The 13,845-nt window shown below is 36.3% G+C and overlaps 1 pseudogene across 1 annotated transcript in view; it reads right to left on the bottom strand.

Moving 5' to 3' along the window:
* LOC310879958 (neural-cadherin-like) overlaps positions 1-13,845 on the bottom strand; it is a 65,530-nt pseudogene that overhangs the window by 8,278 nt on the left and 43,407 nt on the right. Inside the window, exons 22-31 of the transcript XR_014589234.1 lie at positions 11,031-11,309; positions 10,053-10,267; positions 8,884-9,011; positions 8,150-8,277; positions 7,060-7,183; positions 6,284-6,464; positions 5,210-5,376; positions 4,146-4,410; positions 3,127-3,307; positions 1,999-2,244 (exon numbers count right to left, since the gene is read on the bottom strand). The product of XR_014589234.1 is annotated as a neural-cadherin-like (transcript). The remainder of the gene's footprint in view (positions 1-1,998; positions 2,245-3,126; positions 3,308-4,145; positions 4,411-5,209; positions 5,377-6,283; positions 6,465-7,059; positions 7,184-8,149; positions 8,278-8,883; positions 9,012-10,052; positions 10,268-11,030; positions 11,310-13,845) is intronic.

Here is a 13,845-nt window from a genome sequence, read left to right as displayed (position 1 = left end):
CATTTTATACACAGACTTATAAAACTTCAACATAAGATACTGAAAATTATGTAAATAGAAGCTTACGTACCAGTGTGCTACAAACTCATAAAACAGATGAAAGTTCATAGTAAGACCTTAAACTATTGGGTACCATTAACTAACACTGCAGTGAATTAAACGGACGGGAATCTCCTACAGAGCACCTACTGCAGAGTGCAGTTCTGTAAGAGAACCTGGATGAGCTCTGAACTGAAACTGGTGTACGCTGAGACCTATGCCCTGCACTGTGCTGTGCAGCTATGCTTTTCAAGCTGAATCAATGCGCTTGAGATAAATATTTACCTTTTCTTCTTACCCCACCCCCAAATTACCAGAAACACAACACACAAATTTTTACACATGGTAATTTTTTGGCGGTCATTTAGCTGAGCTGATTTTTAGATATTTGGTAAGTCTTTTAATGTTCTACATCTCTCCTATTCAATTATTGTGACTGCTAATAAAAAGCCAGTTCTTAAAATGAATATAGCCCATGTTCCAAGACATAATGGATTCCAAACCTGAAGGATTCCTCCTGAGGATAGTACCTCTTTCATACAGATACCAACACTGTAAGTTCCTGCTTGATTCTCTGCTCAACTAGAAATGAATTTATGATCTTGAGCTGTCACTACACATGGTTGTTATTAAAAGCATGTGATATCAAACCAAGGTGAAGCCACCCCAGCATCATTTTAATTGCAAAATTGTTCCATGTTTGATTTTCAAAGATATAGTCTAATGTCAGAGAAGCAGCTTTTTTCATCTACTGGAAGCTAACAAATTTATACTTAAAATTGCATGAATTTATCGCTTTATAAGGGCATTACCAGTTTTTTGGAAGCTATATATAAGAAAGGGCACTTGAAATCTTGAGAACAGTGATTTTATTAAAAATTCTCCTAACAAAAGTTGCAGTTGTGTGATAACACCATAGTTAACCACATCTATTAAAACTTTCACAACAATGCACACCACTCGGTTAAAAACAACTCTTTCTAACATAATTTAGACCTGAAAGATTAGGAGGATTACTATATAAAGTTCTTGTTGGTTTCTCAGCCAGATTCAGTCAAGCACAGGTAACAACACAAAGGTCACATCAAAACTGCTATGACACAGGGAAAAAAAAAGTCCTTTAACATAATGATCTCCTATCAACATTAAGTAACTCTGATTCCAAAAGCTGCAAAACCAGTTAGCTTCCCATGTTACTTGCTATTCCTATTTGCACAGCAAACATAGTACCCAGCAGACTTGGGGAAAGAGATAGTATTTCACGTAGCTACAGATTGATTCAAAATAGTCTGCAAAAAACCTTCATACTCTTATTACAACTTCTGAACTCAACTTAATAAAAACTGTAAAAGCTATGAGAAAAAAATGTCCTGACTTCATGAAATTTGAATAAACAAGAAGAACTAGCAGATGTGATCCTTCCTGAATAGTGAGATCCTTCTTTTTCTCTTCCTTCTGAAACCAAATACCTGAAAACAGTTCAAGAAGCCAAAAGCAGCTGTCAGTTGTGACACAACAAGGTGCAAGAGACTATTCTTGTCTGACCAAGTACATTTCTATCGCGCAAGGTGTTTCTCCTGGACTGAAAAATCTGTTTCATGATCAGTAGTATTTCAAACTGCTTATTTTGTAGCATTTTTTCCTCATTCTGTTCAAATGAATTTGCTTCCAGCTATGCATCTGAACAGTTCCTTAGCAAAGAAGTGAAAATGTGCATAAAATAAACTGCAAACACTTTCCATAGCTATCAAACGTTGATTCACTTAGTAATATATGCACATGCGGATGAGAAATAAGTTTGCTGATGGAGCTGAGAGCATGGCAAAGAAGTGAAGGCAGAGTCAAGTCTCCATTAGGAAACTGATTTTTTTCAGCAGGTGGGTGAGATGATGACTATTCAGGACAAGATGGATAAATGAGTTCACCAAAGGTAGTACAATATGTAGTTGCCATAACTACTTAACAGTGCCAAAAAAACAAATGCAGATGGCAAGCATGGAACTAAAGGTCAGGCCTGTGTCCTTGTGAAAGATCGCCAGTGTGATTTCACAGTTACGTCCAGTATAGCCATCAGGGCAGTGACATTGGAACGTGGTTGGTGACTGCGAGATGCAGGTACCATAGTTACAGGGCCTTTTAGCACATGCAGTGTAGACACACTGTCAACCAGAGGCATTCTCCATGATCATGTGTCCTGGAGGGCAACTGAAAAGATGAAGGCAAAATGAAACCATTAAACTTTGAGAAAGGTAGACATGAAAGACATCATTTAAGTCTTTAAAACAGTCTTCGATGACTCTATATAGTTTCCAAAGTAGCTGCTATAAGTTACTTGTCTTAGAATAATTATAGGACTGCAGTCTTTTCTAAAGCAGTCATACAACAATGTGCTCCACAACTTTAAACCCTTACAGCTGGGGCTTTCAGAACTCAGGTAGTTCTACTGGCTTCTGCAAGATTATCCATATGTAAAAATAGTTGTATTAGGGCCATGGTCTGCAGTTCTGTTTCAGCAGGACAAGCAAAGCTATGTTCTTTGTGTTTCCACTACAGTGAATTTCCAAGGAGGAAAAAAAAAAAAATCTAGAAAACTTCCTTTGTGTGGTCAGTGCCAGTCAGTAACGCTTAAGGTGTACATTTTCACTGCACAGCTAACTTGAATTATAACTGAAGTTGTTGTCCTAAACTCAGCCCCAGGCACACAGAACTCTTAGCTTAATGATATGGTTCTTTCTAATTCAACTCAAGAGGCCTGTAAGGGAACAAAGGTCATAGCTTAAGATGGCATAAGAAGTCCAATATTAACAAAAGAAAGCACATTTACATTGCACAGCACAAGCTTCAATTAAGACAGGCAGAAGAAATCATTACAGAATCAGTGGAGACACTGCTTTGCATCATCTAAGGTCAGTACCTAAAAGGAGAGTGTTCTCTGAGGAACCCAATACAATGCAAACATCTAGCTTAGTGTTCTACTGCAGTTTGACTGATTTGGTAAGATTGCCAGTGACAGCCTTCAAGTTGCACGCTTCTCCAGCATCCACCCTTTCCCACCTGAATCTGGAGGTTTTCATTTCCACCACTTACCTGCATTCATGCATCATCCACAAATCAATACAAATAAATTCCTGCTTACAAGGGTTATTCCTGCAAGCCTCTGAAGAACAGCCTTCTTTAATGCTTTGGGCGCTTAATACTGACACCAGCTCCTCTGTGTGAGTATCCAGTGGGATCCTGTAGTTATTAAATCTGACATCTTTCATACATCCTGAAGAAAGACACAAACAGATTGTTTTAAAAGCCCTTCAGCAATAATGATTTGAAGCAGCTGTAAGCTTTGACATAATTTACATTTAACAAAGGACTCAGGCTACCAAAGTTTAAATCTAGGACTGAATTTACCTAAACCTTCATAGTATTGTCCTCCATTTTTTGATCAAGATTCAAAATGTCTTCTACAAAAACCAAGTGCTGCTGCAGACCTCTATCTGCTTGTGTTCAAGACAGCCAAGTATATACCACCTCTTCGCTGTGTTTTCAAAAGAGAAGTCCAAATACTGTGGAAATTTTGCTACATTTTTCAGTGTGTACCAGTATAAATTGGGCTTGGTTGATTTGTAACTGTAGTTTACAGCTTACCTTTAAAGAAGAGCAAACAAAAAAAATAACAGGGTGAGACAGCCTTGCGTCACTGACAGAAATCTTGTACTGAAGATGTGTGGCGTTCATTTTGTATGTATGAAATGCCTCAGCATGAAAGTATATAACCTTGATGAATTAAGTACATTTTACAAATTCAAGACCCTTAAAATTTCAGATGCTTAACAGCAGCATTAATTGTACTAATTAAAATGATCTTTGTGTAACCTCTTAACTTCTTTAATCTATTTACTTCAAAACAAATACTACTAGTCCCACAAATAAAACTTTGAAACACAGTCCCTAGTTCTCATCATAAATTACAATTATGGAAATACTTCTAGTAAAACAATAGAAAACATTTTTTTTTCTAAAAAACTTGTGATATGCTTACATTGTAAGTTGTAACAATAAACCTTCATTTTCACAGGTTGATATTCTGAACAGTGAGATCGTGAATTCCTTACCTTGAAAACTCTTGTTTAGATTGAATGGGTAGGTGTTTCCAAGGACTAAACTGCTGGGGTCAATCACAATCTCTTTGTATACTCCTGCTGCTTTCAGAATTTCTCTCTTCCCACCTCCTTCATAAAGGCGAAGGGTAAATTCATTTTCATTTCTGTTCAGTGTGATATGATGCCATTCACCGTTATCAATGTTGTAGGAGGGAAGCCTCACAGAATAGTCTTCATCACCCAGATTATATGAGACCACTAAGAATCCCTGAACAACCTGTGGATAATTAACAAGGTAGTAAGAAAGAAAAGAGAAGTTACCACCTGACAGTTTATGTTGATCTGTAAATGTCACATTACTTGAAATAAAATTTGTACATAGTCATCAACCTTAAATAAAGCATTTATTTAAACTTAGGGTACATTTACACTGCACATACTGATATGACTGCAGTATAATATAAAGGTACTTCAGGTACTACTGAACCAGACAATCTAAATACTGGTAGCTGTGTACTCAGAGCAGTATGTAATTCATTCAGAGCAATTCTACCCTGCTTCTCTCTTCGACAAATTTACAGGGTTCTTCAGATGGTTGAGAATCTGGTGTATCACTTCTACACTGACAACCCAAGCTAACTTAGCTCAAGAGGTAATGCATTCAGTGGTATACATAAAACAAACAGGATGTAATTTTCAAAGGCCAACAATATTAGAACTGCAACAGGCAACTTTCTTGGCAGAGTATGAACTATACAAAATCAGCCAATTCTGGCCATGGCTGAACAGGACACCAGGGTAGACAGATTACTCATAGTGTTCTGTATAGCAAATGCTACTTCAATGTCACAGGCAATAAATTCATTTTAAATCCAGCAGTATTCCATGATTGTAGGGTCAATGTCTTAAGTGAAGGATCAGATCCATAAGCATCTTTAAAAAGAACTCCAAAGGTTTTTGTGCTTGGCTTAAGGTTTTTGGTTCTATTTCCAACTCTTAGACTAGTTTCTCTGGGCTAGGTATAGGCTGGGATTGATTTAACTTTATGCTGTTACTGTCTGGGATGACTTGCTCACCTGCAGGGTTATATGTTCATCCTTATTTCGAGACAACATGCTTGTGATGACACTGTCAGGCTGCCATGTCCTAATCATAGCTTCAAACCGTGTCCTGCGGGCAGGCACGCTGATGGGAAGTTGATAGCGAATGTGACTTCCTGGCCCAAACATATATTCTTTGGCAACTAAAAAGACAGGGGATAAAGACCTTTAAACCATTCTATAGGGAGAAGGAAACGTTATTGTTTCCATTATTTTCATAATAATTAGAGCTGAAAGGAAAATAAATGATTATAGTGCAGAGCATGGAATCCATGAGACATAACTTGTACCTGTCCTTTTGTCTACTTCCACAACTTCCCCACTCACTCTCCTACTTTGTCTTCCTCTGTAAAGGGGCGATTTTCCTCCTAATTTGATCCTGCTAATGCTTCTCCTTACAATGTTCACAGGATGACAGCAGGAAAGCAGAAGCTCTGACCAAGACAAAAGAAGAGACCGCAGACAAAATACCTCAACCTATTTTCACAACCTGGTATTTTTTTAAGTCATCTTTTGCTGTGAACTTGGCTCCATAAGGGCTAAAGACATTAAAGAAGGATTCTATACTGAAAACATAGATCCCTTAAGGCAGTAGAGTCTATTTCAGACATCATCAGAGCAGTAACTTCCAATTCCAGTTGCATACTAATTCTGCACAATACGTGGTACTAGCACACTCACATCTGAGTTTTAGGTTATTCTGAAAGTGTAAAGAGATACGAATTCAAAAAATCGTAAAGAGAATAAGCATTTTTTTCACTATTTCTTTGTCATGCAATTTCCATTACACAGTGAATGCACAAACACCTTCAGAACTAAAGAAGTGATCTAATACCGAGAAAGTCATTATCTCAAAGTAAGTTTTACAAGAAATTGTTAAAAATGGACAGCAACTACACTGAAACATAGCTTTACACAATTTAAACATCAGAAACCAACTCAGCAAGCATTACTTGCAAACATTTTAAGTTTTCTGCATTGTAAAATGACCCAGCATTTCTGCATTGTAAAATGAAATGTCAATTTTATAACAGAAAAAACAGACTTCACCTTTATCACATCGATAGCCATAGTAACCAGGCAAACAATGACAAGCAAATGAGCCCCAGTCTCCAAGGCACCTCCCATGAACACCACAGGAAGACGACCCCATGGTCTCACAGCTTCCATCCATAAGTGTGCAGCCAGGGAAGCTATTCAGGGATTCTGCAGGAGATTGAAGGTCATATACCTTCAAGAGAAAATTGTATCACACCAAAATATTATTTAAAAAGTACTTACATTTCATTCTTAATCAGAAATAGCTGTACCACATTAGTCTGTTCTTCATCTGCATTGTTTAAGATAGTGTTTGCTTTTTAACAGTGAGATTTTTAACATATTTTTAGTGAAGTCCAATTTTTAAATATTAAACACCAAGACCATATTTTGCTTTGAATAAACTCAACTGACTACAAAAGCAAAAAAACCCTAATATTTCCTAACAAAGCAGACAGCTGGTATAAATATACCATTATACTGCTGCCATTCAGAAGTTCCCTGAATGGGCAAAGAAGCTTGAAAGACAGATGCATGAAGTAGGGGGATAAACAAAGGCAGAGTTTTTGGCTCACAAATACACCTGTTTGTAATTAAGAAACATTTTTTCCAATGTTGTTATTCTAATTATGACAGAAAAATCCAGAATTTCCTTATATTTCACACTGATGCCCACAGGCCTTGAATGTATTAATGGAAGCGGTAATTTCAGGTATAATAAAAATATACTAAAATTTTTAAAAATAAATTTTCTCATTTGCTAAAGCAAAACATTACACTTCTCTTACCTGAGTATCCAAGATGAAATTGCGCAAACAACCAGTAAAGTGTTTGTGTAGCAATTGTGGGTAGGAATATGGTAACGATTCTTTTACACCACCCAGCTGAAGAACATGGTTCACATTCAAATATCTTTTAAAATGATATGCATAACAAAAATAAATGTGAATTTACCTTCAAACACAGGCATTACATAACAATACAGATAAACATCTACAGTGCATTTCCAATGAACAGAGGCTCTCTACAATAACAGAACTTTATCTGCTTCTTCCTCTGAAATACAGTCAGTCAGTGAGCAGAAACTCTGGCCCTTTAAAATTAGGGGTAATGTATTTTTCAAACATGACAGTGAAGTCTACTGGGAATTTAACTGTGGGATACTTTATTACAATTCAAATATCAGTGTTCAAGTCAGGAAAAGCTGTAATACCCTAGAATCCATGCTCTCCTTTAACTGCCGTGTATGCACATTCATCCTATTCTAAAGCAATACTACAACGAAGATGATTTTGCATTTGACAGGGGCCAGAAACCTGAAAGCTGGCTCAACATGGTCTTAAAGGTACCGTACACATGCTTATGCTCTGCAATTTCTCCCAATTACCCCTGTGAGCCAAAAAATTCCATTTATTTCAGTCCTCAGAGAGCTGCTTTTTCCCTAAGTTGTCAGCTCAATTTCCATTTTCGGTTTTCATTTGTTCTTATAGTTTTCACTTTTTTGTGTGCTCCTTTCATGAACAGGAGCATTACGTGCATCTGCTGACGTGGCAGATGTCAATTAATCTCAGTTCTCATCAGTATACTTCCTGGGACTGACTATCCCACGCTCAAGTATTTTTAGTACAACGTTTTCCCAATAACCTGAATACCCCTCACTGTAACTTGGGGCCCTGTAACTTGACCCATGTGTCCAACATACTGGTTGTTTCTCCCAGTTTGGTGTTACCTCCAAGGGCAGTAAGGATTGAATTACACTGGATCCAAACACTTGCAGAATGCAACTGAATGTTCCCTTCTGCTTTGAATGTAGTAATTGCTTTGTATGTTCAAAGGCCTTAGACTAAACTGCCTTTCAGTGAATCTCCAGAAATATACCTTGCCCTTCATGGAACAGACCCAAAGACTTCACAATTTGTACGATCTTTGGTAGACAGCCATTTGCCTACTCCTTCTATCTCTGAAATAACAGCCGTACTGCAATGATCCAAAGTGAATCGAACATCCTACATCAAAACATATCATTACTGAATTAGGAATTACTGTAAATTTCAATAAGCACGTGATATCGAATTTTCATCTTTTTTTTTTTTTCAGAGCATCAACCAAAAAGTATCGCAGTTTCTTTTTCCACATTTTCCTCCTCACAATAAACAGTAAAGCCAAAATGGAACCATTCAACAGAAAAGGCATTTACCTTTCCATTTAATTTATACCTCTGAGTAGTTCAACCACTTTTACAAAATATGTTACTGCATTTGCAAGTAAATAATATCTGGTTTTTGTGCATAGGTAATTGATCTCAGTGTTCAAATGATACCTGAGTGCACAAATTACAATTAAGCCTTTATGCACATTCCACATGTGCTAGAGCTTACAAAAAGAAAAAAAAAAAGATTCCTCTGATCCCAGAATATAGAAGATTACAACATAAGTAGATTTGGAATTGACAATGCTGTCTTTCCAAAATTTGTATTACTCATCAAATCTACAAGCACAGTTAGAATAATACATATAATTATCCAGTCTCTTTTATCTACTGTCCTGTTGCTACATAGGCAAATGCTATTGGAAATAACCAATATTCTTAGGCAAAAACCCAAATAACTAACCTGACCATTGGTTCTCACTTCCAGTTGATGCCACTTTTTGTCTGTTACATTCAGGTGACTTGGAAACTGCAGTATCACAGAACCTGAGCCATGGCTCATCTTCAGCACAGGAATGCCACTGGTGAGTTCTAATGCCACATATACACACACAAAAAAAAAAGAAATTATGTCTAGCAACAAGTATCTTTCCATTTTGGGTATTGTAGCACATTTAATGAATGTACTGATTTAATGCTCATTGCCAGTCCATTCATTGCCAAGAAGTGGGGTTCAGCATAGAAGGTTCAGTACAAAAATAACTGGAATTATATTCTATGACTTTTATTATGCAGAAATACTAATTTAATATAGTATGTATTTTTATACTTTAGGTTGTGCTACTTCTTCATCAAAAGTAAAACACGAACTAATTCCTGGTAATCAATCTGTATTTTTATAATGCTCAAAAACAATTAACATATGCAGATTTTATTCCCTCTCAATTCTACCCAAATTTACAAGTAATTGAAAAATAGAGATATTAATGATTAACAATATCCAACATTACCTTTCAAATAATTAAGAAAATACCAACTATCCTGTGCATGTTGTATATTAATTAATTCACTAAAATAAGCAGTACTAACCTTTTTAATATGTATCAACTTAAAGCAATGAGTTCTACTTGTGTATTCCTGCAATGCCACACTGGAACTGGATTCATCTACCAAATCATTGCCCATTTAAAAAAAAAAAAGTGCAAAAAAAACTTCCTGAGATGGGAGGAAGTTTAAGTGCATTTCCTTTCTCACTAAACTAGATGAGAATGTCCTGCGACTAAGACTGCATTAATCATGTAATACCTATCTTCAAAGTACCTAAATTCCTTTTATAGTACTAGAGTTTTCCTGGGGGAGATTTTCTCTTTAATATACAAATCTGTCTGTTTTATTTTCCCCTGATTTCTACAATTCTGCAATGGACCAAAGCCGTAGCTGCAGGCTACAAAATACATTACATCAAAAAAGAAATACCTATTAGGGAATGTTTCAAACTATTTTCCTCATTTTCAACCCAGAAAATAAATTATAAGATGGAAAGATAGAACTCATACTCTGACCTGCTACACTGTTCACAACCCACGCGTTCCCAAAAGACGTTTAATTTTTTCCACACACTTGCTGAAGTACCTATTGCAATGAAGTTTTCTGTACTCCCTGGTTCTGGATTTGATAAAGGACCACTGTATAATAGAAGTCCATCTGGAACTGCAGTAATAAACTCTAGAGAAAGTGAGCTTTCAAAACAAGGCCTGATGGGATGAAACCATGCATAACCATTTCCATGGAAACTGTGCTTAGTCTGCTGGCAGTCTGGTCCATGAAACGAAGCAGGGCATAGACATCTGAAAGAGCACAAAAAAAAAAACCAAAACTGTCAGAATTCCCAAATGTTCAACTTTTTTGTGGGGTTCTACATGTAACCAATATAGCACTTGCCACGCTCACAAGCAGAAGTGAAACAATTTTAACCATCTCAGGTATACAGTGGTGCTCAGCAATTATTAAAATACTTTACGAGTACAAAGCATATTTATCCGCCATATTATCTCTATCCAGAAAGTATTTCTGAGTCTGTGACTTAAAGAATAATGAATTATTTCACTAGGTAAGTGACATGAAACATCAAACATCAATTGGCCTGTTTATTGCAGCAAAAACTCAGGGAGGTAAATTCCTACCTAGAATGAACATTTTAATTTCACCAAAGGAATACTGGTGCATGCCAGCTGCTATAGTAAAGCAAGTTTCCTATCTAATATTTTCTAAAGTCCTTACTGCCCATTCTTCAAACTATATTTTATTCCCCTCCACCCTGCTGCTACTTAATTCCTACTGAATTAAGTGCTCTTATAATGAGAGGTGTTAATAAGGCCACTGTTTTCTCCCAAGGTTTTCATTCTTACACACAGTATTTCCATTGATTTACTGGGCCACTGGTAAAGGCACTGTTGTCATTAAGTTTACACTCCAGTATACTTGTAGGTTTTTTGTTTTTCCTTCAGTCAGCATTGCACTCATTGTTTTTCGAGACCTGTATCTTTTTAAATACATTAGACATTTTAAAAACAAAAGGAAAAAGTTAAGGTGCAATCCAAGTTTCCTCACCTGTAACCATTCAAAGTGTCAATACACATCCCACCACTGAGACAAGGGCTTCGAGAGTAGGAGGAACAAGACTGATGAACTCGGTCCCTAGCTGAGCAAGTGCAGACTGCACTGACAGTGATTGGTTACAGAGGCAAATGAGACACTTCCAGTATCCATCACTGTGGGGATGTCACTCACACTGAGGTAGTTTGTACAACCACTGCCCTCACTACAGTTTGCACTCCTACATTCATCTACATCAATCTGCAAAATGCTCGCTTGTAAAGCTGACTGGATCTAAGAGAAAACACAGTTTAACAAATTACCATTCTGTTCCTAATGAATGTTTTTATTTACTGCTTCATTTCTAAAAAAATCTAAGTTATCGTAAAGTTAATGGAATGCTTTAGTTTTCTGAGCATTAGTAACATCTCTGACTATACAAGCAAAGTGGTTTCATAAATACAGGAATTATTAAAAAAAATCACAGTAGCAATATTTCCTGAAAACTTAAATCACTGACACGACTGATATTGAATGTGTTAAATTGGTACCGGACTACCAACGTTTTTGCTCAGGACCAAAGCTGTGTGGTCTATGTCACACTTCTTGCACTCTGATCGCACTAGTAATTCATACCCAGTGTTTCTTAAGTAAACTTTCCCATAAGGATGCAGGCACTGGAAAATGCAATGCTGAGCTGCATTTAATAATAACGTCCACAGAAAGTGACTTGACAAGTCTGTGGCAATTTGGATTCAGCCTATTCATTCACATCCTTTAAGCTTCCTTTTCATGTCAAATGTCTCAAAGAAAACACAATCAACCTAGCGTATGGGATACTATGTTCTATTCTACATTAATCTTTGCTATTTCATTATTTTTATCATGAATTGGGCTTGCATCTGAAGGCCCAAATAAAGTGAAGAGCCTCACTATATATGGGTGTACACACACATATATATACACTATATATACTATATATATATATATATATAGTTTTTGTAACATAGCAATAGTGTTCTCACAGTTTGCAACTCCTAATCCAAACAGGAAAAAAAAAAAAGAAAAAAAAAACTATACTAAGGCACAAGGGAAGCTAGTTGTTCACAATAACCCCTAGGAAAATAACAGAGCTGTGACTATTTCACACCTCTTGTACTTCAGCCAGTAGCCTATGCACAGGACTACGGTATCACCATGTTTGTTCCATAGTATAACAGGTTTGTTCCTTTCACTTGTTTTGGGATTTTGCACAGCTGCCTATAAAGCTTCAAAGTTTGATTTGTATTTGAAGATTCAAATACACTGAATGACATGCATATAGTGCCCAAACCTGAATAGAAGAGGCCTCACTATGGTCATGGACAATGGAAACATACGAATGTAAAACTAACAAAATGAGATCAGACTCTTTCTTTACACATTTAACAAGTATTTTTTAAAAGGATAAAATGCATGACAAATATTTTAAAAGTAAGTTCTTAAAAGACCAAAACAAATGCATAAATACTGAAGCTCTTTTTAAAAATTTTACTTGTACTTGTACTGTCACGTCAATTTACCACTCTAAGAACTCTGACCTTTATAATCAATTGTCAATATACCCTCAAATATCATAACCTATGGAAAACCATGTCCCCAAAGGCATAAAATAGACTCTATAATGACATCATGCATCCTGTCATCGCTTTTTGGTGTCTGCTGCCCACATCAATCACCATTAGCAGGGAGTAAACAAACAGCTATGCAGTACTGTCACAAAAAAACCAGCATATATAAACAACATTAGCTCCTTTGCACTATTATGGAGGACTATTTTTGCTGCTGAAAATAGTTGTTGTAAAGCTGTACCCCAAGGAAGTAATGCAAACATATTATATATTTAGCAATTCAATGAATAATTCCAGTTCTAATTACTTATTTTCTCTATTTATATATAAAAACTACTGCAGAAATTGTTCAGTTATGATTAGTTTTCTGTAGACTATTGGTGATTACTCACTAGAGCTATTAATTAAATATTGAAAGACGATATATAATTAATACAAGCATGACTTTTTCATTAAAATATGTGAAGCAATCCCTTGTTACCACTTTGATGAATTCAACTCTATTATGGCATAGAATATTTGAAATCTATGCAATTTTCCATAGTATTATTGCAGTAATTCTATAAATAAGCAAAAGAAGAAGTCATTTCATGAAGAAGCTTCATGAATAGAATTTGCCTCTGTGTATTTCCAGCTTGGTCATTGTGTAGATTCTCACAATCCACACTATTTAAGATATTATAAAACGTGGGCAGGTGGTAAGAAAGATACTGTTTAGTTCCAAGAATCATGGTATTTACACAAACAGAAAGTGCTGTTTTCTCTTCAGTAAAAATCCACCATAAATGCCATGTATTAAATTCAAATACGCTCCTGTAGCCACAAATGAAATGTCAAGAAGTGCCATCTTGTCCAGAGCAAGTTACTGCCAGTCAACTGAGCAGCAGCACCTTGCCTTTGTGCGCAGCAGCAGCTTTTTGCCTACTCAATAGCATCTGCAGGACTTCAGCAAAGCCAAAATCTGGAAGGCTGCTGAAAATGGAAGAGTGGGACCAATACAGACTGCATATGGGTAACTGATTTAGAGGGCATGCAGAATGTGGTAAAATAGTAGGAGTTAAGTGTCATCAGGAAGGGAAAGAAAATATCTCATTTCAAAAACTGTTTTACTCCTATCATAGAAAAAAAAGGACAGGGGTGTCACATTGTATTTAAGAGTTAACCTTTGGTGAGTTAAAAAAAAATGATAAAATTGGTTTTCTCCATCTCACTTTAACTGT

The sequence above is a fragment of the Anser anser genome (assembly GCF_964211835.1).
Source record: "Anser anser genome assembly, chromosome: 11".
Classification (NCBI taxonomy): domain Eukaryota; kingdom Metazoa; phylum Chordata; class Aves; order Anseriformes; family Anatidae; genus Anser; species Anser anser.
This window is presented reverse-complemented; position numbering and strand designations above follow the sequence as displayed.